Source organism: Drosophila bipectinata, chromosome XL (assembly GCF_030179905.1).
Source record: "Drosophila bipectinata strain 14024-0381.07 chromosome XL, DbipHiC1v2, whole genome shotgun sequence".
Lineage (NCBI taxonomy): Eukaryota > Metazoa > Arthropoda > Insecta > Diptera > Drosophilidae > Drosophila > Drosophila bipectinata.
This window is the reverse complement of record NC_091734.1, coordinates 19,239,343-19,266,279: the sequence shown is the minus strand read 5'-3', so window position 1 is coordinate 19,266,279 and position 26,937 is coordinate 19,239,343. Positions and strand designations below refer to the sequence as shown.

Sequence of the window (26,937 nt, the reverse complement as noted above, 5' to 3'; positions counted from 1 at the left end):
ATTATTAAGGACATTGTATTCAAATTTATTTATAAAAAAAACTTAATACAAAACAAGAAAGGAAAGCTAACTTCGGGCGGAGCCGAAGTTTATATACCCTTGCAGCTAAAACCGGATATATATCGCAAACATCGGATATAGTTGGCCGATCCTTATGAAATTTGGTAGGATGGATCAAAATATAATCTGTACCAAGTTCCAGCTTTCTATCTTCAAAAACACAAAAGTTGGGTCATTTCCGATCGTTCAGTTATATGGCAGCTATAGGATATAGTCGGCCGATCCTAATGAAATTTGGTAGGTTGGATCAACTAACCAAAAATAGAGTCTGTACTAAATTCCAGCTTTCTATCTTCAAAAACACGAAAGTTGGGTCATTTCCGATCGTTGAGTTATATGGCAGCTATAGGATATAGTCGGCCGATCCTTATGAAATTTGGCATGTCGTATTATTTTGCCAAAAATAGCTCTCATGTCAAATTTGAACTCTCTAACTCTAAAAACACCAAAGTTATACCATTTCCGATCAATCAGTTATATGGCAGCTATAGGATATAGTCGGCCGATCCCGGCCGTTCCGACTTATATACTGCGTGCAAAGGAAAGAAGGGTGTGTGCAAAGTTTCAAGACGATAGCTTTAAAACTGAGAGACTAGTTTGCGTAGAAACAGACAGACGGACAGACGGACAGACGGACAGACGGACATGCTCATATCAACTCAGGAGGTGATCCTGATCAAGAATATATATACTTTATAGGGTCGGAGATGTCTCCTTCACTGCGTTGCACACTTTTGGACAAAATTATAATACCCTCTGCAAGGGTATAAAAAACAAGAAAGCAAAGCTAACTTCGGGCGGAGCCGAAGTTGATATACCCTTGCAGCTAAAACCGGATATATATCTCAAACATCGGATATAGTTGGCCGATCCTTACGGGAATATGAATATTATATATAATCCAATTTATTACAATACAAAATCTAAAAAAAGTCTCAAGCTTCTATCTTCAAAAATACCAAAGTTGGTATTTCTACCAAAAACCATTTCCGATCGTACAGTTATATGTCAGCTATAAGATATAGTCAACCTATCGTTATGAAATTTGGTAGATCGGATAAACTGACCAAAAATAGAATGTGTACCAAGTGCCAGCTTTCTATCATCAAAAACACGAAAGTTGGGTCATTTCTGATCGTTCAGTTATATGGCAGCTATAGGATATAGTCGGCCGATCCTTATGAAATTTGGCATGTCGTATTATGTTGCCAAAAAAAGCTCTCACCTAAAATTTGAACTCTCTAACTTTAAAAACACCAAAGTTATACCATTTTCGATCAATCAGTTATATGGCAGCTATAGGATATAGTCGACCGATCCGGGCCGTTCCGACTTATATACTGCGTGCAAAGGAAAGAAGGATGTGTGCAAAGTTTCAAGACGATAGCTTTAAAACTGAGAGACTAGTTTGCGTAGAAACAGACAGACGGACAGACAGACGGACAGACGGACAGACGGACATGCTCATATCAACTCAGGAGGTGATCCTGATCAAGAATATATATACTTTATAGGGTCGGAGATGTCTCCTTCACTGCGTTGCACACTTTTGACCAAAATTATAATACCCTCTGCAAGGGTATAAAAAGTTTCATGGAATTCATGGAATATGTACTTAATAATGCTAATTACTTAATTCTCTTATTTAATGCTCTTAATTACAAAATAAATCTTTCTTCAATGATTTCAAAAAAACTCTTTAGGTTATATGCTGGTATGTCATTCGACTACGGGAGTCACAGACAACACATTTAATGGCAGAAGCCAACCGTTCAGATGGAACCGAACATCCAGGCGTGATAAGAAAACTTAAAGCAACCTTCGCTAGCATTGTCATCGTTGAAATTTGTGAGTTCCAGAATTCCAACGGATTTGTCTCTCAAATACAAAATGGCATACTCAAGTAAACCTGCATTTCCTTTCTTTCGCAACTAATATCGGAAAACACCAACTCAAAAATATTATTATCGACTATTTTCGCCCAAAAAATATCACGATAATAATATTTTTTTAAGAGAAAATATATCGATATATCGATATTTTGATATATTTCCGACGTCCCTAGTTATATGGCAGCTATAGGATATAGTCGGCCGATCCTTACGAAATTTGGCATGTCGTATTATTTTATTTTATTTTATAAACACCGAAGTTATAACATTTCCGATCAATCAGTTATATGGCAGCTATAGGATATAGTCGGCCGATTCCGGTCGTTTCGACTTATATACTGCGTGCAAAGGAAAGAAGGGTGTGTGAAAAGTTTTAAGTCGATAGCTTTAAAACTGAAAGACTAGTTTGCGTAGAAACAGACAGACAGACGGACAGACGGACATGCTCATATCAACTCAGGAGGTGATCCTGATCAAGAATATATATACTTTATAGGGTCGGAGATGTCTCCTTCACTGCGTTGCACACTTTTGGCCAAAATTATAATACCCTCTGCAAGGGTATAAAAAGGATGCCCAAACACGTCAACAACTGATGAAAACGTTCAAGCAGTCAAGAAAATTGTCTTGGAAAATCGTCGACCCACTATCAGAGAAGTTTCTGAAGATGTCGGTATATCGCTTGGCTCGTGCCATGAAATTTTTTCAAAAGTTTTGGGCATGAGTCGTGTACCAGCGAAATTTGTTCCCAAATTGCTGAATTCTGACCAAAAGAACCGTCGCATGAGCATCGCTCAAGAGCTGTTGAAGGACGTCAACGACGGCCGAGATTTACTCAAAAGGGTCATAACTGGTGACGAATCATGTGTATATGATTATGATATCGAAAACAAAGCCCAATCGTCCCAATGGAAGAGCCCAGGTGAGCCAAGACCGAAAAAAGCACGCATGGCTGGAAGATCTCAAGGCTATACCGAAAAGTTCTTATGGGAAGTGCTTTTAGGATTGGAAAAACCGTTGGAATTATTGTATTGTATCTGAGGGGGATTACTTTGAAGGGGACAACATAAATACAGTATAATTTGCTTAGCTACCTCGAGTACTTTACACGCAACTACGTGGCAGCTATCTTAAAAATGCAGCTATCTTAATTTTAATTTTTGAACAAAAAAAAAGTTTACCTATAGCTCAAATTAAGTACATATGTATACATTTTGTATCTTTTTTAGCAAAATTATATTTTTATTTCAATGTCTAAATTATTGTAAACAAAATATTAATACATATTTCCATTTGTAGTTTATATTTTCATTGTTAATTCTTAAAATAGTCTGTTATTTTTTTTTAATGTCTGCTGCGTTGATATTGTGATTGAATAATTTGATTTCCAAAGAATTCAGGTGTTGGCAAAAATTAGTCACATTTGTGAATCATGCAAATGTTTTTAAGAATCTTCACTGCACAAAACTTTCCTGGATAGTAGGGCGGCTTGTGTCACCACTATCATCGTCACTTTCGCTTTCACTGCTGCTTGTCTTGTCATCTTTAAGAAGAGACCGCACAATTTCATCTTCGGTTAACTGACCATGGCAAGCAACATCAGCGTCGACAAATTCTTCTCAATTAATTTGAGCTAACTTACATGATTTTCATAGAAAACCAAAAAAAATTCTGCCGATATGAGGCTTAAGTGCAGAAGGCTGCTAAGTTGGGTGCACCAAATAGAGCTGGAAAACAGCTCGATGTTTTTGAAATTTTCTCAACATCGATGGTTCGTTGGCCACTATCGATTGTTTTCATTAATTCTGTGCATTGAGGACAACGTGTAAGTAAAATGGGTTTTGTGGTGCATTATTTTAATTATATTAAATATTTAATCACATGTAGTGAAAATTTGAATACCTCGCAAGCAAGTGGTGGTGTTGGTTGTAGGCGTGGTGCTACAAAATGGACAAGTTTGTGAAAAGTAAGTATTGTTTCAAAATTACTTTTTGCATACAAGTGAAAATGTATTCATGCGTATGTATTGGTATGCAAACGCATTGAAAAGGCCGGTATTTATGCATATACTCATTGCATGCTGTTTTTATTTTTATTATTTTATTAACATCAACTAGCAATAAAGAAAATGACGAAGATGGACAGCATGCAACAAAGCGCAAAAGAGAAACATCGATGGTTTGGCAGGTATTTAAAAAATGCAAAGATAGCAATACGGCGATTTGCAACCAGTGCGGTAAGCAGTACAAAACTGGTGGAAATACCACTAACCTCATGGATCACCTGAAGCGTATTCATCCTGCGCTACTAAAAGAGCAACCTCTTGAAAAGGAAAAAAGTTTGACAAAGTTCCTAGAGCGCGACACCCTTTACTCAAATACGTCAAAAAAAAAAAAAAAACGCATTGACAAGCTTGTATTAAATATGGTCGCGTCCGATGTCTTGCCATTAAATGTGGTTAATAATGTAGGGTTAACAAGGTTGATTCATGAGCTTGATCCACGTTACAAAATGCCTAGTAAGACTCACTTGCGAAACGTACTGTTAAAAAATGAATACAACAATTTAAAAGATACTTTAAAAGCAGATCTAGAGCATATAGAAATCGTCGCATTGACAACAGATGGCTGGACATCAAGAGCAATTGAATCATATTTAACAATTACCTGTCATTATGTAACCACATCTTTTGAGCTTGCATCTTTTGAGCTTGCTGATACTATCAGTAATGTTGTAGCTGAATGGGGCTTACTAGGGAAAGTCTTTTGCATAGTTACCGACAATGACGCCACAATGAAAAAAGCATGTGCGCATCTCAAAATCATGCATATTTCTTGTTATGCGCATACCATAAATTTATTGGTACAAGATTTGCTAAAGCTTCCATGCGTATCTGGGATTCTTTTAAAGTGCAAGCGCACAGTCTCATTTTTTAAATCGAGCAATATAGCATATGCGAAGTTTAAGGAGGAGCAAGGGCTTAGTAAGCCGTACAGTTTGGTCCAGGAGGTACCTACCCGCTGGAATAGTGCGCTTTTCATGATTCAGCGTATCCTGGAGACAAACGAATCCATCTCAAAGGTTCTTTTAAAAACTCCAAAGTCACTACCGCCGTTTACCGCAGACGAAATCACTCTGCTGAAAGAATTGGTTGAGATACTGAATGCATTTCAGGATGCAACGGTATCCATTTCTGGAGATACCAAAGTGACTATATCACTTATTATCCCAACATGCTGCGAGTTGCGCCAAAAAGTGTCGGAAATGGGATTGTTCATATCTCCAGAGGCGAAACAAGTAGTGGATTATCTCGAGGTCCGAATGCCAGAACGAGTTTCACCGTATGAGACGCGAACAGCAACAAGGCTTGCAACCATATTGGACCCACGGTTCAAAAAGGATGGATTCCTGCAGCCATCAAATGCTGAGCAGGCAGCAAAAACCTTGGAGCTGGAAGTGTCTACATACTTATCAAAAACTGTCCAACGTCCACAGCCAGCACCACCACAACAAAAACGCTTCTCGTTTATGAGCAAGAAACTGGAAGACAAGGTGAAATCTAACAAAGCTGACGCTATTATAATTCTCCGCCAATATTTTGAAGTGTCGCATGAAGCAGAAGAAGCAAATCCACTTGACTATTGGAACATAATAAAAAATTAAATATATGTAGCATGGGTGTAAAAAATATTTTCTCTTTATTTTAGGAGCATACAAAGGATACCACGGCCTTAGCAATGCTGGGTAAAAAGGTGTTATGCGTGCCATCATCTTCTTGCGCTTCAGAACGAGCATTCAGCAAAATTGGACAGATCGTGTCCGACAGGAGATGCGCTCTGAAACCAAACATAGTCGATAAACTGTTGTTCCTAAACAAGAATAGTGATCTCAAAAAATAAAAACTTGTTAATTGTTATTTTTGTGTTTTAACTGAAAACATCGATGTTTCATCGATTTTTACTTTCAAAAACATCGATGGTCCCAGACATCGATTGTTTTCCACCTCTAGCACCAAACGTGATTATTTTAATGCTAAAGTGACCATGATGCAGAAATATGAAAATACCAGGCAGCTATTTTGACGATGCAGCTAAGTATCGAGGCAGCTAAGCAAATTATACTGTATTAATAAATAAATTAATAGTTTTTCTTGAAAATACAAAGTCACCTTACTTTTTGAACACACCTCGTAGTCCAGCGAGCTCAGTGGCTTGACGTCTAAAAAGTTAAGGTTATAGACTTTTTAGTCGGATTCCCTACTGAATCGGTAGTATGGCCTTTTGTTGTTGTTTTGTCCAAGCGCAATAGAATGAAAAAAATTTTATTTGCTGAAAATTTTTAAATTTTAAGTTTGAACAATAAAGGTTAGTCAAATTGTGGGTGGAAGAGATAAGTACCGGGTATAATATAGTCGGGAAACTTCATTCTGTTTTTTTGTTACTAACAACTACATAATCCGCAAAACGGATTATTATAATTAAATGTCAAAACCTTAATGCGCATTAAATTTTTGTATCTTATTTTAATTACTCATGCTTTTTCATTTCATTTTAATAAGATCTGTCGTTTTGTTTAATCAAGGGGCAGGGCCGTAGCTAGAGCCTCGGGGGCCCTGGGGCAACAAGTAAATTTGGGGCCTTCTAAACGGAAGTCTTTTGCCCCGGTGGGGCCCCTTCCCTTCGGGGGCCCTGGGGCACCGCCCCACCTGCCCCATGCTAGCTACGGCCCTGTCAAGGGGATATAATAGGTTGTCAAAAAAGTCTTCCGGTATTTCCGCTAGGAGTCTTTGAAAGTGTGTAGTTTTAGTATTATTTGGAAAGCTCTTTTTGGAAAGCTCTTTTCACGCGCTAATATGTGTTTGATCTATTATTTTTTATTCTTAGTCGTTCGTGAGTTATAGCGTTGCAAACATAGAGCAAAATAAAGAGAAAATACGGCTCTTTTACAGTCCTACTACGATAAAGGCAAAAATGCATCTCATGCTGCCAATAAAATTTTTGCAGTTTATGGACCCGATACAGTTTCCATTTCCACCGCACAACGATGGTTTCAACGTTCGTTCTGGTGCAGAGGTGGTCGAAGATGCGCATCTTTCACGCTCCGGAAGGTCTGTCGTCTAAAATTGCGACAAAATCGCTGAATTTGTCGCGAGAGACCAGCATAGTAGCAGCTGTAGCATCAACCGAGAGCTGGGCATAATGAGATGAAACCGTAATAAGCCATTTGAAGAAACTTGGATTTAAAAAGAAGCTTGAAGTATGGGTGCCACACGACTTGAGGCAATAAAAATATTTTTGACCGTATGGATGCATGCGTATTGCTTTTGTATCGCAATCAAATCGACCCGTTTTTGGATCGGATGGTGTCTGACGATGAAAAATGGGTCACTTATGATAACGTGAAGCGCAAACGGTCATGATCGAAAAGCGGTGAAGCTGCCCAGACGGTGACCAAGCCTTGATTAACGGCCAGGAAGGTTTTGCTGTGTGTTTGTTGAGATTGGCAGGGAATCATATGCCCATATGGCAGGAAATATGGCCTAACGCGCAATTTAGACCTCTCCTGTCAACAACTCGATCGCTTGAAGGCAGCACTCATGCAGAAGAGGCCATCTTTGATCAACAGAGGCCGAATTGTCTTCCATTAGGACATCGCGAGGCCACACACATCTTTGGTGACGCGCCAGAAGCTCCAGGAGTTCGGATGGGAGGTTTTTACATCCACCGTATAGTCCGGATCTCACACAAAGTGATTACCATCTATTTCTGTCCACGTCGAATGCGCTTGGTAGTCAGAAGTTGGTCACAAGAGAGTACTGTGAAAATTGGCTCTCGGGGTTTTTTGCCAATAGGGAAGCGAGCTTCTATAAGAGAAGCATTATGAACATCGCGTATCATTGAAAGCTCGTCATCGAACAAAACGGCGCGACTTTAATATTACAGAATTAAAGTGGTCCAATGCCAATAAATCACCATCTTCATCACTTATCACGCTCCATGACAAGATATCTCCTAGCTCTGCAAAATTTTACCGTACATAACGCTTGATGTTACAGGAATTGTATTCGCCGCTGCCGGATACAATTTACTCAGGATCCAAAGCAGTTCTATAACATTGTAAACACTAAGCGTAAACACGTATCTTTTCCACCCCTGCCAACTTTTGAAAATTAATCTGCGACCTCTGATCAGGCCATTGGCGATCTATTTGCAGAATTTTGTAAACAACTTATTCTCCGCCTAAATTCAAAGGCAGATCAGGCTGATTTTATGTTGATCGCATACAACATTTAATCAGCAAATCTTATTTTCTGTCCGTTTTTCTCCGAGAATCTGATCTTCTAAGGGTCAAACCCATTATTTCGCCAATACTGGGCCAAGGCTTTGTGCGAACCTCTTCAAAGACTTTTAAACGTATCTTTGGAAACCTCGATTTGTCCGCTTAAGTGGAAGGAATCTTTCATAATTCACTTACATAAAAAAGGAAAAAATTCCGATGCCGCAATTACACAGGCATCTCTAAATTGTCGGCAATTCCAAAGTTAAATTAATTACTTCTTATTTGCAACACCTTTGCTCTTCGATCATCTCTCCTTGTCAGCATGGCACCATTAAGCGTCGCTCCACCACCACAAATTTACTGGATTTGACATCCATCAATTGATGACTTTCGAAAGGGATGTCAAACAGATGTTACTCACACAGACTTTAGCAAAGCATTTGATTCAGTTAATCACTCACTCTTGTTGGGTAAACTGAATATGCTGGGTTTTCCTATAGACCTCTTAACGTGGAAATCCAGCTACTTAGATGGAAGGACACAAAGAGTCTTATTTAAATACATACATTCTCGTCTAGTCCGTGCTACATCAGGCGTCCCTCAAGGAAGTTATCTTGGCCCGTTATTATTTACGCTTTTTATAAAAGACTTGCCCCCTGCTTTAACGAACTCTCTATTCTTATGTATGCAGATGATGTAAAGCTTTGTCTTCAGTACAAAATCATCTCTGTCCAATGCAGTCTTCACTCTGACCTTGATAACTTTCAAAAATGGTGTTTAGCTAACCATTTAGTACATAATGGATCAAAATGCAAGCTTATGTCTTTTTATCGTTCTTGCCCTCTGCAGGCTACGTATACTCTTTATGGGATTGCCTTAGAGAAATTAAGGTTAAGGTTAATGATCTCGGCGTCCTATTAGACATTAAGCTTAAATTTGCCGACCATATTTCCTCAATGGTTAAGAAGGCTAAAGGAGTCCTTGGTTTTATTAAAAGGTGATGAAAAGAATTTAATAACCCCTATATATCCAAAACATTATTCATTTCTTTGGTCCATCCGATACTGGAGTACGGTTCATGTGTCTGGAGTCCCCTATATGGAGTTAATCAGGACCACATAGAATCCGTAAAAAAGAATTTCTCAACTTTTTCACTTAGAGGTCCAAACTGGGATGCATATCTTTACCTTCCATCTTATAATAGTAGACTTTTACTAATAAACTTACCTATCTTAAAAAATCGTAGTACAATGCTCGGTGTAGTTTTCAACATATCCTAATTAATGGGGATGTAGAAAGGCATCGTTGAATAACACGCTTTTATGTTAACATTTCTAATATTAGATCTCTATTATCTAACTCTAATGGAGAGAAAATAGATCTCTCTAATAGTCTTTAGTAGAAAATAATCTCTAATAAAGAAAAAAGATCTCTATTATTCTAATAATAATAGAGAAATGGGAATAGATTGCTACAGTTTCTAGTCCTTCTAGATTATGTTAGTTCTATGTTAGCTATGTTAGTTCGACATATGCACAGCACGACCCTTTTAGGGTCTTATGTTCGAACTACAATGGTCTTTACTTTATACCATCTCCTTCTTATCCTTCAAATTTAAAATATAAAATTTTAAATTTCCTCCCTAACTCGTCTTAGTTCAATAAATTACAAAAAGATTAAAAATACTAATAAGTCGTTTCTCGAGCGCCCAACGGTTGTCTGGGCCTCTGAGCTTTATGATGAATACAGGAATGCTAGCTGATGCTCTAATTGATGCACAAGCCATTTTCAATTCTGAAAGACTTTTACGAGAGCACAAGGCGAATTTAACAAATACAAACTGTTTGATCATCTACCTGACGCTGGAAAAACTGGACGCATATACTCGACGCAAGCGGATACAACGCAGTGTGAAATTAAACTCACCCACACTAAAGGAATTCTTCAAATTCTTGGCTGTGCGTTTCTTAAGTTAAGACGTCAGTTTTTTTGGGTGGCAAAAAAAAAGAAGGTCATACATTTGTTGCTTGCGTTTGAAGGAAACGAGTGCAGCAAATGTCTTTCTACAGAACATCGTCTGTATGAATGTCCAAAATTCTTGGGAATTTTTGCAGGAGAGAGAATCCCGTTTGCAAAGGAGAACTCTCTGTGCTTAAACTGTATTAAACCTGTTCATGGGGTCAGAAAATTCAAATCAACGTTCAACTGCAGACAATGTAAATGTCAGCACCATACACTGTTGCACCATTTTTTTCTAAACGCTGTGTACACGCACTTGGTTTGTCTCGTACGCCATCTCGCATATTGGTCGGAAATTTCATAAATCAAAGCAGACACAACAAGGGAATGCAGCACTCTACGCATCTAATCCCGTATTTCACAGGATCAACTGGTAGCCTAGGCTGCAGGCTCCTTGGAAATATCACTTCATCATTGGAAAGGCAGAGCATCCTCGCGTCAGTACTAAAAGTCTTGAACGCTCTACAGCTGGCATATTCAGAATCAGCAAAAATGCTTGGATGCTCAGATCCTGAATTCGCGGACACTCTGTAAGGAGCTCTTCAGCGGTTCAAATCGGTTGAACGCTGTTCAGCACAAAATCAACAGCTACGTAACGATTATGTTTACTTATGAGGTAATATCAAAATCTGTGACATATGCGAAAAATCTCACCGAGCCAAATTTTCAACGGGAGGAATTTCCACTTACCACATCATTCTGTATTGGGTCGGAAACTCAGAGTAGTTTTCGACGGGTTATATCAAGACGCCAAAGGTAAGACACTAAACCACACACTCTCGATCGGACCCAGTATTCAGCACCCCTTTGCTGAGTGTCTGTGGTTTGGATGAACCATCCTTTGGATATGATTATCAATCGCAATCGGTTATGGTTTGCGATTCATTAATCTCATGAAATACCCATCTTCGAAACGAACATCAACTTCTCTGTTATAAGATCGAGGCGGCAAGAATTCGATGGTTCAAGTGGGTCTTATACAGTACTTGCAGCAACTACTCGCTAACAGCCCTCTAGAAAACCAAAATCACTTGGTAAAGCTTTTACCGATCATCGACAAGGACAACCTGATCAGAGAGGGAGGACGAATCCAACACTCACAGTTGTCACCTTCCCCAGGTCCCATTTATCCATTTTTTTTCTTAAGGCTCATCGGATCAATTTTCTGATCATAGAACATGATCAACCTGCATCCTGGAGTCTCATCTCTCTTCGTTATTGTCCGGCAACGATTCTCCGGGTTTTTGGCGCATGGAGTCTGATACGCAAAATTACACGCAACTGTTTGACGTGCTTTCGACGGAGACAACACACAATGCATCAACATATCTATATACCGTACGTGTGACGCAAGCACTTCCATTCATAAACACTGGATGAGACTATGGAGGGCCCATCCTGAAGGACGCTGATTACTTCTGATTACTCCCCACCCACCTTTTTACAGAAACTACATCCGATGTTTGCGATACATATCCGGTTTTAACTGCAAGGGTATATAAACTTCGGCTCCGCCCGAAGTTAGCTTTCCTTTCTTGTTTTAGTTTTTATTTATTTTTAAGATGCAGTTTTACAAAATAAACTTGTTTTAATTGTCCTAGTCTGAATCTAAATTTTTTTTTGATTCAGAATCCGAATTTTCTTCTTGAGCATTTTAGTCCAGAAGAAGATTTTGGCCTTCTATCTTGAAGGAAACTGCCTTGCTGTAGTTATGCGTGTTGCCTTGCTGTAGCTTGTAATTAGTGAATCTGATCATCCATTGTGTTTTGGCGGGAGTTTTTACGCGTATGGCTTAAGCGAAAATATTAAATTTTTGTTTCGGGCTTCTTAGGCTTCTTCTGACATCATTCCGATCGGAAGTGGTACATTTTCTATAATATGTGCCCCATGAATCTATATCTATAATATCTATAATATGCCATGCTCATCTAAAATGTTAAGGTAAATGTTTAGGTCTGCCCGGGGTCGCGTAAGGGGAGCGTCACAACGTACTTGCCACACTCGTCTCTTCTCGTCGTCTGGACAAAATTGTGCTCGCAAACTGAATCCGCTTCCGAACTTATCTGTGTGGGCACCTATTCCACCTCCCAGAATTTGGTGAGGAGCTGATCCAGTGAGTCACCGAGGCTGGGGGCCACTCGTGTGAAAAAAACGGACACGCTGCGGGGATTGGCTGGAGATAATGGACCTGTCAGCACCCATCCAAAAATGGTCTCCTGACCGAGAAGCGACCCGCAGATGTTAGCCTTGGCATTACCGAGGAGAATGGACGGAAGAATGTCAGCTCCTATTAAGGCATCGACTTGGGAGCTCTCAAAGAAGTTGGGGTCCGCCAGGGGAATGTCGGGCAGCCCCTTGAGACGATCTCGCGGAATCGGGTATGATGGCAGATTTCCTGCCAACTGCGGCAGAACGTAGGCCGCAGTCTCTAATTGCCCGGGTCTAGACGGCGACCGAAAGGAGAAATGGCACAATTTAGTAGACTGCGCAGAAATGGTCTGATTAAGGCCGGAAACTTGGGCTTGAATCGTCTTGAAGGGAGGCTTGACGAGGTTGAACAGTCGTTCCGTTATGAAGGTCGCTTCGGACCCTGAGTCTATCAGTGCTCGTGCCTGAAAGATGCACTCCAAATGGCACACATTGATAAGGGCCGTGCCCAGTAGGACGGCTCCTGACCCGGAAGCGAAGCACACCTGCACATCCGACTGATGCTCTGAGCCATTTGTGCTTCTGGCAGTCTGTGCGGGTCGAGCCCTTGCTGTCGTAGGCGGACTTGGAGCGGTGGCGAACGGATGCCGCGGTGCAGGAATGTGTGGTGTCGGCTGTGACATGTGAAGCAGGTATGGGCGCTCGTGCAGTCTCGTTGCTGGTGCCCTCGGGCAAAACAGTTTAAACATAACTGCTTCTTTCTAATGTAGTCCAAGCGCCTATTTACGTCCATTTCCAGGAACCACGGACATAAGCGAATGGGGTGGTTCTCCCTCGAACAGAGATCGCAACCCTTGAGGCCCGGAACCACTCGAGTCTCGTATGAATTGAGCCTTCGAGCAGGGGCAGTAGGAGTTCCCGACCATGGCGCGGTGGAGTGCGATGGCGCTCTGTCAGGAAGTTATCTAATTCCTTCCATGTTGCAATTTCGGCCTTGTTATGAACGGATTGCTCCCACATGGAAAGTGTGATTTTGGGGAGCTTTGACGAAATCATAAACACCAGGAGGCAGTCCCAAGCCTCAACATTGACGGACATTTCTAGGGCTGTCAGACAACCCTGAATGGTGGCTTGGAGCTCCTTCAGCGCGACCCCGGACTCTTGAGAAATAGCCTGGAGGTTAAAAAGGATTTTCAACTGGCTATCGACCAATAGCCGGCGGTTCTCAAAGCGGTCTGTGAGGCTTTGCCAAGCGACGACAAACCCCTCATGGGTAAGCGGAGCCTTAGAGACAATGGCGTGGGCGTCTCCACTTGTTTTGGACAGTAAGTGGAACAACCTCTCTACCGGGGTGAGCCGCGAGTTTTCGATGTAAATGGCCGTAAACAAGTCTCTGAAGGTGGGTATCGGTATCCACCGGAGGTAACCAGCAGCCTGTAGGCGCGGGCGTGTGGACATTGACGGAAGCCTGAGTGGATTGGGAAGCAATTTTCTCCCGAAGCTGGGCAATACATCTCGAATAGACGGAGTAGCAGTAGTTGTACTTCGATTCCAGTACTGTCGAGGTGGCCACATTGTCGTCTGACACGGCTAGTAAATCGGAGCAGCTCTCATAGCTTTTCTCCACCTTCTCCCACAGTGCCCGAATTTGGTCCCGATGGACCTCGCAAATGTATTGGGAGCCTCCTTTCGTTTCTCTGGCGCCCGGAGTATTTATGTTAGCCTCAAATTGGCTAATTCGATCTGTTGTGGCGATGAACTTTTTCAGCGCCACGTCGACCGTACTTTGAGCCATTTTCGCAACGGAACGAGTCTGCCTCTGGGAAGGACCGGGGATTGTATTGACGGATTCGTCACTCTTTGCCCTTGGAATGGCACTGTACGCCTTTGATTGAGATCTGTCCAAACGGATGGTTGGGATCGGACGTGGCTTTTGGTCGTCTCCCGTGGGCATTCTCAGACACCAATTCGCTGGTCAGCGCTTGTCGACTAACGCGAGCAATAGGTGCCTCGTACGAAGCGGTAGCCGGTCACTAATGTGATGAGACCTGTGAGATCGCGGACGAAATGCGATTGCAAGGCCAAGTGGGAATTAGTAGCGCCGATGTCGAAATGTACGTCGGATGCGGCACAATTCGAATGTGGAAGAAAATTAAGGAAGCTAAAAAAAAGATGGACCAAGGTTTGTTGAGATTCTAGGCGGATGTTGCCTGATGCGGAGTAGAAGCAGCGTTAGGAAAATGGACAAGTACCGGAAAATTCGTGCTCGTTCGGAAAAATAATTTATGACTGTCTATATATGTATATTTCGACCATTATGGCTCGTACGTAAACATTGAATTCCTAACTTTTTTCGAATTTGCGGAGCCGGAAAGGTGGACTTGACCATGGCTTGGATTTAACACAGAGAAAAAAAAAAAAAAAATTAATTTTTGCCTAATTATCGGATTTAATTATTATGGAGACAGACGGGTGGAATTGAAAATATCAATTTTTAATCCATGGAGGTTAATTATCACGAAGCTGAAACGGTGGAATTGAAACCGCGGCTCGGTTCAGACAGAAGATTGACAATTAAATTATTTAATTATAATTTTTTTTTCGATAATTAAATTTTCGACTTTAATTATTGAGTGGCCGGAAAGGTGAATTAAAAACCTAGCCCTTTGCTCGGACGGAAAATACGAATTAAATAAATTTTTGTAGTTATAATTATAAATAAATAAATTTATAATTCATTGATTTTTTTTCTAATTTGTTTGGTTATATATTTCCTGAAATTGGAGGCAGGAAATATTTGGAAATATATGGGCATGATAATTGTATCATGGGCAAGGGCATGTGGGGCATATGATGGCACAGTGGAACGTCGATAAATTTTATCGGTAATATATTTCCTGAAATTGGAGGCAGAAAATATTTGGAAATATATGGACATGCATGCAGGTACGGATATATTTAAGGGCATGTGGGCATATGTTGGCACAGTGGAGCGTCGATAATATGTAACTGCGTCGATAATATGTAACTGGGGGAACGGAAAAGTTATGTGGTGTAAAAAAATGGGGAAGAAAAACCAATATTACGACAGCGGCGGACGGTTCGGTGAACTTGGAAATTCCCGGAACCACTTCACACCGGCTGGCCAATATAATTATGCCCTTTTTTTTCACCAAACACTTTCACTGTTCACTTGCGGATTTTTTTTTTTGCGGATTAATTGCACCAAAAACAATGTATGTGTGTATGCATGCACATATGTCTCGACCGTTGGCGAGCGAATGGGTAACGGAAAGGCCAAAAACGGCGAGGAATATGACGAGGCACACAAAACGGAGATGGATGGAAAATTTGTAGGATTTTTTTTTTGTCTTAGAAAAGTCTCAAGCTGCCGTGGTGTCGGAAGACACGAAATTCTGGATTCCTAGGGTGAGGAATTTGGTCAAGTCCGTCGTCTATTCTTGTAAGGTATGTGTCATCCACAAGAAGAAGTTGCAGACGCAACTCATGGGAGAGCTACCTAAGGAACGGACGTCCTTCTCGCGCCCATTCACGTACACCGGTGTGGATTATGCCGGTCCCTTTGAGATAAAAAACTATTCAGGGAGGGCCTGTCTCATCACAAAGGGTTATGTGTTGGTGTTTGTGTGCTTCTCCAATAAGGCCATCCATTTAGAGGCTACGCCGGACCTTACGACCGTGAAATTTGTAGCGGCTTTCGCACAGTTCGTGTCCCGGAGAGGATGCTCCCGTCAAGTGCAGTCCGACAACGGGAAGACCTTTGTGGGAGCAGCTGCTCTACTATCCCGCGATTGTCTCCAGAGCCTAAAAGGGGCTGTGACCGGTGCCTATAGTCACCAGCAGCTTCTCTGGCATATTATTCCTCCGGGAGCTCCCCACATGAATGGCTGTGGGAAACAGGCGTCAGGAGCTTCAAGACCTTGTTCTACAAGTCCACCGCCACGCGGAAATACACCTTTGAGGAGCTGGCTACTTTCCTGGCGAAGATCGAGGCGTGCCTGAATTCGCGGCCACTCGCGCCAATGTCCGAAGACCCTGTTGACCTGCTGGCTCTTACGCCAGGGCACTTTCTTGTGGGAGGACCACTTCTCGCCACGGTCGAGCCCGATATAAAGGGGGACACCAATTCCATCATCAATCGTTGGCAACACCTCAAGACGCTTTAGCAGCAATTTCAGCTCCGGTGGAAGGAGGAGTACCTCAAGGAGCTCCATAAGAGAAACAAGTGGCGAGCCCCTACGAGGGACTTCCGCGTTGGGGATATGGTCGTCATCAAGGAAGACAACCTTCCGTCCAATGAGTGGCGTTTAGGCAGGGTTGACGCGGTGTATCCCGGCTCCGATGGCCATGTCCGCGTGATCGACATCCGCACCGCGCGAGGGCTCGTAAAGCGCCTCGTTGCTAAGGTCGTTCTTCTGCCGTTAGAAGCGTCCGCCTACCCAAAGCGATTCAAATTTCTTCCGCTCCAATGTTCCTGTCCATTGTGCTGTCCCGTAGCTCTGCCCGTAGTTCCGAACCTTCATTTACACCGATTCTGATCATGTTATTTGTTCCTTCACCATATTTCCGTCAGCCATAGCCAACACGATGTCGCCACGTCCACGCAACACCCACGCATCGCTGGAGAGCAGATGTTCTCGCGGTGTTCAATCGTACCGTTGCCGAGTCTGCAATGGAATCCACGCCTTAAAGAAGTGTCGGCGCTTCCTACACCTTAGCGCCGAGAAGCGGCTCCGAGCGGTTCTTGTGAACCGGTATTGCTTGAGCTGCCTGTCCTACGAGCACTCCGACGGATCCTGTCGTCGGGGTGACGGTTGTAAGACGTGTGGACAGGATCACCACACGCTGCTGCATCTCGTGGAGAAGCCGCGGGCTCGGCGCAAGGCACGCCGAGAGGAGCACCGGTCACGGAGCGCGGGAGTCAGGACACAGAGTGTCTCGTCTGGCGCCCAGCCGTCATCCGCCAACTGCCGGCGCGGTTCGGGTGCTCCTTGGCCTGGGTCCGCCACTTTCCGGCAATCCCAACCCGATCCACGGCCACCGACGTCCCGGCACTCGTCGATGCATCCTCGGCCTTCTTCCGCCACTCCTCGATTGCCAACCACCGCTCATCCGCCATCCGCACACCGGGACCCGGAGCTTCGACACGGGGGCCCTCATCGACCCATGCACGCCCTCGAGCTGCATCGACGCCTCGCTCGCTGCGTGTTTCCGGCTGCCCACTACGTGGGGGACGAACAAGTGTGTTCCGCCACCGTGGGGCCAACAACCGATGATAGCGTTCGGCTGGAGGTCATTTTTAAGATTGAGCCTTACGTGCGAGTTCCCGGGAGCTGAGCGAGGCGGTGCGTGCCCATTTCCGAGGCGTGACACTGGCGGATGAGCGATTCCATCTGCCAGTGAAAATCTCCGTCGTCCTGGGCGCAGACATGTACCCACGGATTATCCAACCGGGCTTCCTGAAGATCCAGGACGGACTGCCAGTAGCCCAGAGCACCGTGTTTGGATGGGTCGTGTCCGGAGCCTGCCACCAGCCATAACATCGAAGGAGCTATTGCAACCCGAGCGATTGCAAGGGGAGCGGAATGTTTAGGTGAGGGGCCGTGGTGCCGCTCAGCTGAAGAGCGCACCCGCGCTAAAGAGCGCACCCGCGCTGAAGAGCGCATCCGCACTCGCCCCTCTGTGCACTCTCTCTCGCTCGTTGGTTGTCGTCGATCGTCTCTTTTTGTACTAGTTTTTAAGTTGGCAATCCTCTGTAAGCAGCCAATAAAGCTGAACGCGTTTCTTTTAAATTAATTGAAGACGCCCCCGACTTATCATTTTCAACCCCTACTTCTGGAATCTTTTGCGGCACCAGCGCCCCCCTACACATCAAATGTTCGGTCAACCAACCCGAGTTCTTCCTTTGGGAACGCTCCTTACATCTATTCGATTTTTTCCATCTGTTAGAAAGAGTTTTGCAAAAATTTTTAATGGTACATTCTATAGATGTCAAGTCCATCTCGGAAGATTTTTATGTATCAACTACATCGCTAAAAATGTGGTCAAACACGGCAGAACTCTTCTTTGTGGCTTCTGCTTCCCCATGCCTTACTGCAAAATGTGCTTGTTTACAGGCGGACATGATTGCTGAAAATATTGCTAAATTTAAATACATTTTACATATGTGTGTGTGCACAAATACACGAACACAATGTGACAGAACACCGGTTAGCATTTAAATCAAACATGTTTGACTATGATTGAACTTCAGGTATTGGTTGCGATAGTAAGAAAATCATGCATGAGCCAATTTCTCGTGTTTGAAACTTGTTCATCGACATTAAGTTGAAAACAAAAAGTTCAATATTTATACCCGAAGCAAACGGAGTAAATTAAGCAGAGTACTGAGTATCACTACTCAAGTATGAACAAAAATGTTATACTCGTTTCAGTTCTCTGGTAGGAACATATGCTGAGCGAATGAATTCACCCAACAACAACTACTGCCGTACGGCAAAAAACGGCATCTGTGAGCATCTTCTATGCCAGTTACCAGCCCTGCAGTCTCTTAGACTATCACATCTTGGTAATAGATTTTTAACCAACATCATGGGGAATACATCATATATTCTTGGGGAAACCAATGTTCTCACAGGGAACGTTTAGACAAGAGAAGATTTAAGCGCAATGGTGTGGATCATAACGGCGGGCGCGCAAATCCGTACCGGATATGCGATATCGGATATGTCCTCAAAAACAGTCTGTTTGCCACCCTAACGAACCCCACATGTAGGGAAAGCCTTAGGAAAACTAAGCGGATGGTGGAGGTTTGCATAACAGGTTGCCTGCGTACCATACCGAGCGTCGCCCTACACGACATCCTCGACCTAGATAGAGCCAGGGTGTACTTAGAAATATAAACGTAAAAGTATCTTTGTGGGAGAATTGAGCTTCTGAACCTTCTGGAAAATTATTTAGGACCTACAAAATTGAACAAGTTGCTTGAGCGAATGAAAATTTTACAAAAAAATGCAACAAGTCGGAAAAAATATTTTTAATTCTATAATTTTCAGTCAACCCGTTGCTTGCAGTTCATTCAGTGAATACAGTTCATACAGTCTATGTACTGTCTGGGTACTGCCTGTGTAAAAGTCAAAGTGAGCTTGGGCCCTCGGGGGCTATGACAAGTTAGCTCTGAAATAGAGATAATGGGAGTGAAGGTAGCTACGATATCAGCAATTAGGTTACGAAAGGCGGGCCTAGAAAAGGACTAACTATGGACACACCAAGTTGGACTTTGTTTCACGCCTATGGGGGTTACGGACTACTTTATAACCGTCGATCATCCCACCTTAAACTATCTGTTCTCCATTCCATCTGCGAAACTGCAGGGAACACCTTTCATATATATTAGTATGGTTCGATGGTGGTAAGGATGGTGGTTTCCACTGCAAGCGTCTTTGTCTAAATGAGTCCTTCAAACTCCGCGATCATTGTAGTGAGTTCCAAGCTAAATAAATAGCTATTATGGAAGCACATAGATCCCCAGCACTTTCTGGCATTCAAGAAACTATTTGTATCTTATCAGATATTCAAGCGGCACTCAGAGCTCTTGATGGATTTTCATCAAACTCTAGGACAGTGAATGACTGTCGCAGATTTCTTAACGAGATGGCAAAGCAGCATGACATCCACCTGATGTGGAGCCCGGCAGGTACTACCAACTCTTTCCTAACGAAGAAAGCACAAGTAGGCATTCTCTTAAGAATGTTTTTTTTTGTTTAATTGTTTCTTCTTATACATAGATTATTCTGTTATTATAAAGCAACTTAAAATAATGGGCTTTTGGGATCTGTTTGGGAACTCTTTAAGGTGAAATTGTTTTGGTCTTTTGGGTACACTTATACCTGCAATTGTGGGATCTCCTAGTAGATGCCTAACTAGTAAATTTGAGTGGTTTTAAAATTTTTCTTAGTATTTCTTAGCTTCATCTTTTAAAACATTCCCTTCTTTGGGCACCATCAGGTCCCAAGTTCGCTGTGCGATGTTCCATGGGGCCAATGATTCTAATCTTGTCCTAATTCGATTTTGCTGCTAAACCGTATACTTGCAGCTTATAACCCCATGAGGAAGCAATTACCGTTTTATGTATTAAAGCCTTGTTTAATTGTTCCAACTATTAAGAAGCTATCTTAGTTTCTTCAGATTTGTATTAATGGCACTGTAATGGGCACTATGTTTATTCGAAGGGTAAGCTTCTTGGCTAAATAAACCCCGAGATACGTATAACCTGCTACATGGGGCAGTTCTTGGACTAAAATCCAAGACAGGATTCCAGGACAGGATTCGCAGGGCGTAAGACTGGCACATTTGCTGGGGTCAATACCAATGTACCAATTTTTGACCCATTCTTCGAATCTATGAAAATATTCTTGCAGCGCATTTGTAGCTGCGAAAACGCATGTGTTTTCTTTCCGTTATTAAGTTCTGGTTATTTCGACTCGCAGGCATGTCATGTGTGGAGTAGTGGAGACAAGACCCTGAGGGACTCCTGCCCGTATTTCTTTAGTATTGGTCTCAGTGCCATCTACAATAGTTTTAAACGATCTTTTTTCTAAAAAACTTCACACCAAAAGCCAAAGGTGAGGTGGCAGAAGAGTCTTCAGATTATTTAGAAGCCAAGCGTGCCAAACTATATCGACGGCTTGCTTGTATCGAGATACGCAGCCACAATGTACTCCTTGACCTCAAATCCTTCCAGGATAAAGTTTCCCACCCTGTTCAGTAGTTCAAGCGATCCGAGTGATTGACGGAAACCAAACTGAAAGGGAGGTTTACTGTTCCTTATTTCTCTGATGACCAGTATTCAAGAATCAAAGCTACTTTTGAACAATTTAGCCATAGAGGGTATTAGGCTAATTGGTCTTTAGGAGTCTAGGCTGTATGAGTTCTTAACAGTTTTATGGACAATGCATATTCTGGCCTATTTCCATTGCTTACGAAAGTATTCCAGTACTAAAACGGCATTCAAAATAAGCACCAAGAAGATGATAGCTTTGAATTCTTGGTCTTTAGCGTGTCGCGTGGGGGTCGAGACTTCCTTAACCGCAATTGCTCGTACTGGACGACACGTTTGTCTGGGGCGGTATAATCCTTCTGGGACCTCATTTTGAGTAAAAGCTGGATAAAAATAAATCTCCTGGAAGCGACTTTGCAGGCCGTACATGGATGTATTTACTTTACAGTAAATTACGATCACAGATTTCTAAGGAATATGTTAATATCGAAATTAAGTTCCAACTGTCACAGAGTTACACTGTTAGTGTTACAAGTTACAGAGCTGTTTCCGTAATTGCAAAATTATTTTCCAAAATTCCCTTGCAAAAATATAACCCATAAGTCATTTACTTTATTTTATATCTAAGCTAATGTAAGCAATCAGTCACGAAAGATCGAGAATCAGAGGGAAGGCGAGAATATTGAAACAAAGATAAGCGAAGTGACCGAGAACGAAAGGAGAGAGTGAAAACGAGTCGGTCCCGAACAAGACGGCAAGTACAGGTGGGTGACCGATTATGTTGTAATTAAAATTTCCGTTGCGAAAAAGGCGCCCAAAAGATTCCCTAAAAATTTAAGTTTTGAACAATTTTTAAAAATGTATTCCTTAATGTGTCAATGTTTTTTTTTCTGGCAAAATAATAATGTTGTTGTTACCTTTATCTTTGGTATATCTTTTCCAACTGATTATTTAAAACGCGTTCATAATGATAGCTATTGTCCATGGATAGCGAAAAAAAGCTTTTAAATAAACTGTGTGCTTCGAAAAATGATGTTGTTTATCAAACCCTGAAGCAGCGGTGGGTCATAAGGGCTTTTAAATGGCTGTAAAGTTCGGGTTTGAATGCAAAAACGGCACCCACATTGTAACGGAGGATCCGCTATCTTGGTGCCGGCTCAGGTCGTGGCTCACTTCGATTGGACTCCTTCTGGCTCCCGCTGCTGGGTGTCTCTGCTCCGGTGCGCGTCGATGGTTCATGTTGTTGTTGCCGCTGCTCCGTAATCGTCGATGTCGGCTCTCGTTGCTGTTGTTTGTCATGCTCTGCAGGTGGTTCTACCTGCCAAAGCTACCTGCCGTGGTCGGAAATGGCCCAGCCCTGGGCCACGGAAACTATCCTGACACGGGTCCTTCTTCACTCGACTCACTTGTATACACTCTACGTCTCTGGGGCTGTTGGACTCTCCAGAGGCGCTCCTTCAGCTCAAACTAGCAGCTCTTTTAAGAAACGCTATAAAACTTGAAAATTTTACTCTCCAAAGGCAGTACTCTAACTCAACGCGACAAGCTTCTTCGCTTACTAAAAAGAATCATCCCGATTTTTCCCAATGTGGCTCCTTATATACTGCCTGGAGCGCCCGTTAACCCTACTGCATTCTGCTCCTGCCGTTAATCCAGCTTTCCAAAGTCACGCCACATTGTCGTTGGCGGGTCGTCATCCGTGCCCCCTCGCCTCTCCCGGCCACGGACCTCTTCTGCTCCCTCCCTCCTCCTTTGCTGCTGCTAGCCTAGCTACGCTGCCCCTCCAAGGACCGCTTCGTTCTACGTCCCGCCCGTTTCACGTTCCGCGTATAAATGGCGACCGGATTGAACTTTGGTTCCAAAGCAATTTTTTTTAAGTAAACACTAAGTACATAAAAGTATTTCCTCTTTTTATATTCTGTGAAAAGGTTACATAAGAAATTAAAATGCACAACGGTGCCAATTATAAAGGCATTTTTTGATAAATAAATTCCCTTTTAAATTCAACACTTTGCGAGGGGTAAAAAGGAGAGCTTTTGTATTAAAGAGTTGATAGCTTCTTAGCTGCGAAACGTTTTTGACTGCCACGAATTTGATACTTAAAATATTTCGGCAATTCCTACATTCCGGCTTTTGAATGTTTTAAACATATTTAATTTATAAAAAATAGGGACCTAGCTTAGTTCGATTTCTTTTTTTTTGCGCCATTTCGATAAAAAAAATTTGCAACATTAATTTACCGTCTTTCAGTCAGATGAAGAACAGTTATGTGACCAAAATTTTGTTTGACTGTCGGAGATTATACAAATAGGATCAATGTATCTCATGTAACGAAACTCTAAAGCGACATAGACTGAATATCTTAAACTAAGAGTAAAACACTTTTTTAGACCACCCATCTGTCATTGAAGAAATAAATGAAGGATAGTAGATACAATAGTTTGTTCCCCATGACGCTGATACAGGTTACAGCGAGTTTTTTCTAAAGCTAGATTCTCCCATATCAAAGCTTTCCGAGGTCTAACCCCCGGAGAGGGGGTGTAGCAGCAACGCTCGGCGTAGTCCATAGACTCGTTTACACATATAGCTGTCTGCATCGTATATTTTGATGGCTTTCCGCAATTTTCTTTGAAAGTTTGATTCAACAACAACACTTGCTGCAGGTGCAGCAGATCATATTTACCAGTGAGGTTCAGAATGATGGCGTAATGTCGTAATCCAAGGATGAGTTCTTTAGCTGCCTATCTACTCGAAGTAATTTAAACTGATCAAAAAAGGGGAACAACCAACCATCCCCTTCGCTGCAACGTACATATTTCATCCCACATATGAGTGCGCTGAATAGCCAACAGAATCATTCGAGTTCCACGTAGCGATCGCAAAAGGTAATTTCCTGATGATTGACCCATCTGCCAAATTTATAGACGTATGCAAACACTCGCTAAAGAGCTGGGAATGAGATATTATATTTGCATGAAGTTGAGTAAAATATTAAAGCTGTCTTTTTGATTACGATCGCCGCAGGCCGATACTACTGTGCTTTGTAAGATAAAGCGGATCTTCACACCATAAACAGGGTTCGATACGCTCAGGACTCCACGAAGGAGCCACGAAGGGCTCCCCGTGATAAAAGGTTACCTGTATTTTCCGATGTGGAATGAGTCAGGTTCTGATTAGTTGACTCGCGGTTGGAGAAACGTTAAACTTGGCCTTAAACTCATATTGAATCCAGGATAACGAAACTGACGAGTCGCACCAACAAATGTACATTCCTTTAAAAATGCCTAGACTGAGAACCTCTTTCATCATTCTCGCTTTCTTAGCGACACAGAAGCCATGAATCTCCGCGAGAGCTTATAAAATAAGCGCTAGCCGCGGAAGTCCTGCACGTTGATTGTGACTAAACCTCCAGCAGATCGCCAGCCATTCGGTGTAAAAAGCCTGAGTCAATATCTCATCCCAAGTAAGCTGATCCCAACACAGCATCTGAAAGTATATTTTTGCCTTAGTTATAAATGGACCATTTTGACCAACCGAATCGTACAATCGCGCTTTTTATGACAAGACCAAAGCAGTAAAAGAAAGCAGCAGCTAATCAGAGGAAGGATCCCCAGCTAGCCAAAAGACTCCCGTTCCTCCTTAGGCACTCTAACCAATACACTTGGGATATTGGGGCACCACTTCCGCAGCCGAAACTCACCTCTACGCAGGAGCGCTGAAATTGCGACCAGAAAGAAACTCACTCGCTGTCACTGGAAAATCTTCGACCTCGTCCTTAGCCAATTCATGGATCGCTTGTACAGGTACATACAAAGCCGGCTTTTGTTCCATTTGGGCGCACTGCTTTTTAGAAGCCGTCTACCAGTTACTAATTTTTAAAACTATTGTTTTGTTGTTTTTTTATTTCTGGAATGTTGGAATAAATATAAAATTTTGTTAATTTATAGTTCAAGAATGAAATTTAATTTTTTTAAATAGGATAGTTTTAAGACAGTGGTGGGCAAACTCTCAATTTCCATAACAAGTGTGGATAAGGTGGATAAGGTGTGAAAATTTTGTTGGAATAAATTTTCCCCTTTGAAAAAATATGAAGGGAAGCGTAGATTTCCATTTGTTACTGAACTGTTGCTATATGTTTTCTATAAAGCTTCCTTTAATATAAAATTCCCTATTTTAGTGACCATTCAAACTTTTGAATTAACGAAAAATAAAATAAAAAAATTCGTTTTTTTCGCTCAGTAAATGCTCTGCTTTTATTGTTTTTTGCTGCTTACGCACACACTCAAATTTTAAAAATGTATGCCTCTTGCCCACCACAGTTTTAAACAAATCCAACCCACTCTCAATGATTTTACTTTTCTCTAGTCTTTCTAATAAAATTAAAAAAAAAAAGTTTGAAAAAATTTTGGAAATAGATCAGAAAATGGCCGGATCAGAGGGCGCAGATAAATTTTTAAACTTTAGCAGAGGAGGAAAATATCGCTTTTCGCTTACTGTTAACAAAGGTTTAATAATTCTTCGGATCCTGAGCAAACTGAATCTAGCACCGGCGAAAATAACATCCAGAGCTATAAACGGTAAAATTTAACCAAGGTAGCAGATATCTTGAAAAATCTATACTAATGCAAGTTTTTTTATATTAAAGTAAAAACCTGTTTTTAGTGTTTTTTTTTTTTTAATTTGTGAGGAACCTTGTAAGCCAACGAGGATTTGTTGATGCGGACGGATATTTAAATAGCACACATGAGTTAAAAAATATATACCAAGTATGGTAAAAGGTTTTTCAGGTGACATTTTCATCTCTGCATGGCAGAATATCGGACCAATCAAATGCACTATGGGGAATTCGACCAGTTTTTGTGACAAAAACCAATTTTCACAGCTGTTGCATTTGCAAAGCACAGGTGACATTAAGTTTTGTTTACAAAGTTTGAGCGGGCAGAAGTAAAAAGTTGAACAATATTACATGAATTTTTGACATGAATAGCAATCTTTGTGATTTATATTATATTATGTGATCGTCATTTGTAGAATATAATCGTGTTGTCCCCGTAATAGAACAATAATATAAGCAGCCTTGTCAATGCATATTTTGGATAAAGTCTCATGTTTCATAAGGCATTTAAAGTACATAAGTCCAGAAGAGTCCATCTACGAAACGTATTGTATGTTGTAGAATATTAAATTCTTGTTACAATAAATGTAATTTAAAATACCACTTTTTTCGATTTTGCAAGAATTTTTTATTTTTAGGACCAAAGCTCAATTTGGCAAACACAGATTTTTTTGCAAAGTGCTATGAAGCAAAGGGAAAAGTCGCCAAGCAGAATGATGTCTTTCATTTTATTAAAGGTTCCATCTCAGGAGTGAATTTTGAAGAGTACAGCGATATCGTAGACCAAGCAAGTAAAAAATTTTGGTACCGCTTGACGCCAATGGGGAAGAGGTGCTCTTCTGATTTAAGTCAGTTGCGCCGGAATCATGCAGTTTGGCTGAATTCAAAAACTGTTATAAATTTTCCGAAAACCAAGAAGCCAGTAGGTCTGCCAACACTGCCTTTTCATGCGAATGGCAATATATCTCGCAGAAGGCACACAGCAGAATCTTTTAGTCTAGACGTATTTCAGCGAGCTATAGATACTTCTGATCCGATCATTTCGCCAGTGAATTTGGATTTTGATTTTACAGGGACAGAAAAATACGCGTCTTCCATAAGAGGTTTTGGACCTATTAGAGGGC

General features: G+C 41.9%; 1 protein-coding gene across 5 annotated transcripts in view; it reads right to left on the bottom strand.

The window, feature by feature from the left end:
• Lcch3 (Ligand-gated chloride channel homolog 3) overlaps positions 1–26,937 on the bottom strand; it is a 623,958-nt gene that overhangs the window by 561,674 nt on the left and 35,347 nt on the right. For 2 of the 5 annotated variants that reach the window (XR_011443453.1, XR_011443452.1), the window contains one exon: positions 24,899–25,104. The exons of 2 other annotated variants lie outside the window; for them this stretch is intronic. The gene's annotated coding sequence lies outside the window, so the exon portion shown is untranslated. Of the gene's footprint in view, positions 1–6,149; positions 6,230–24,898; positions 25,105–26,937 lie in introns of those variants that run through there. One more of the 5 variants, XR_011443450.1, reaches the window with a different exon arrangement.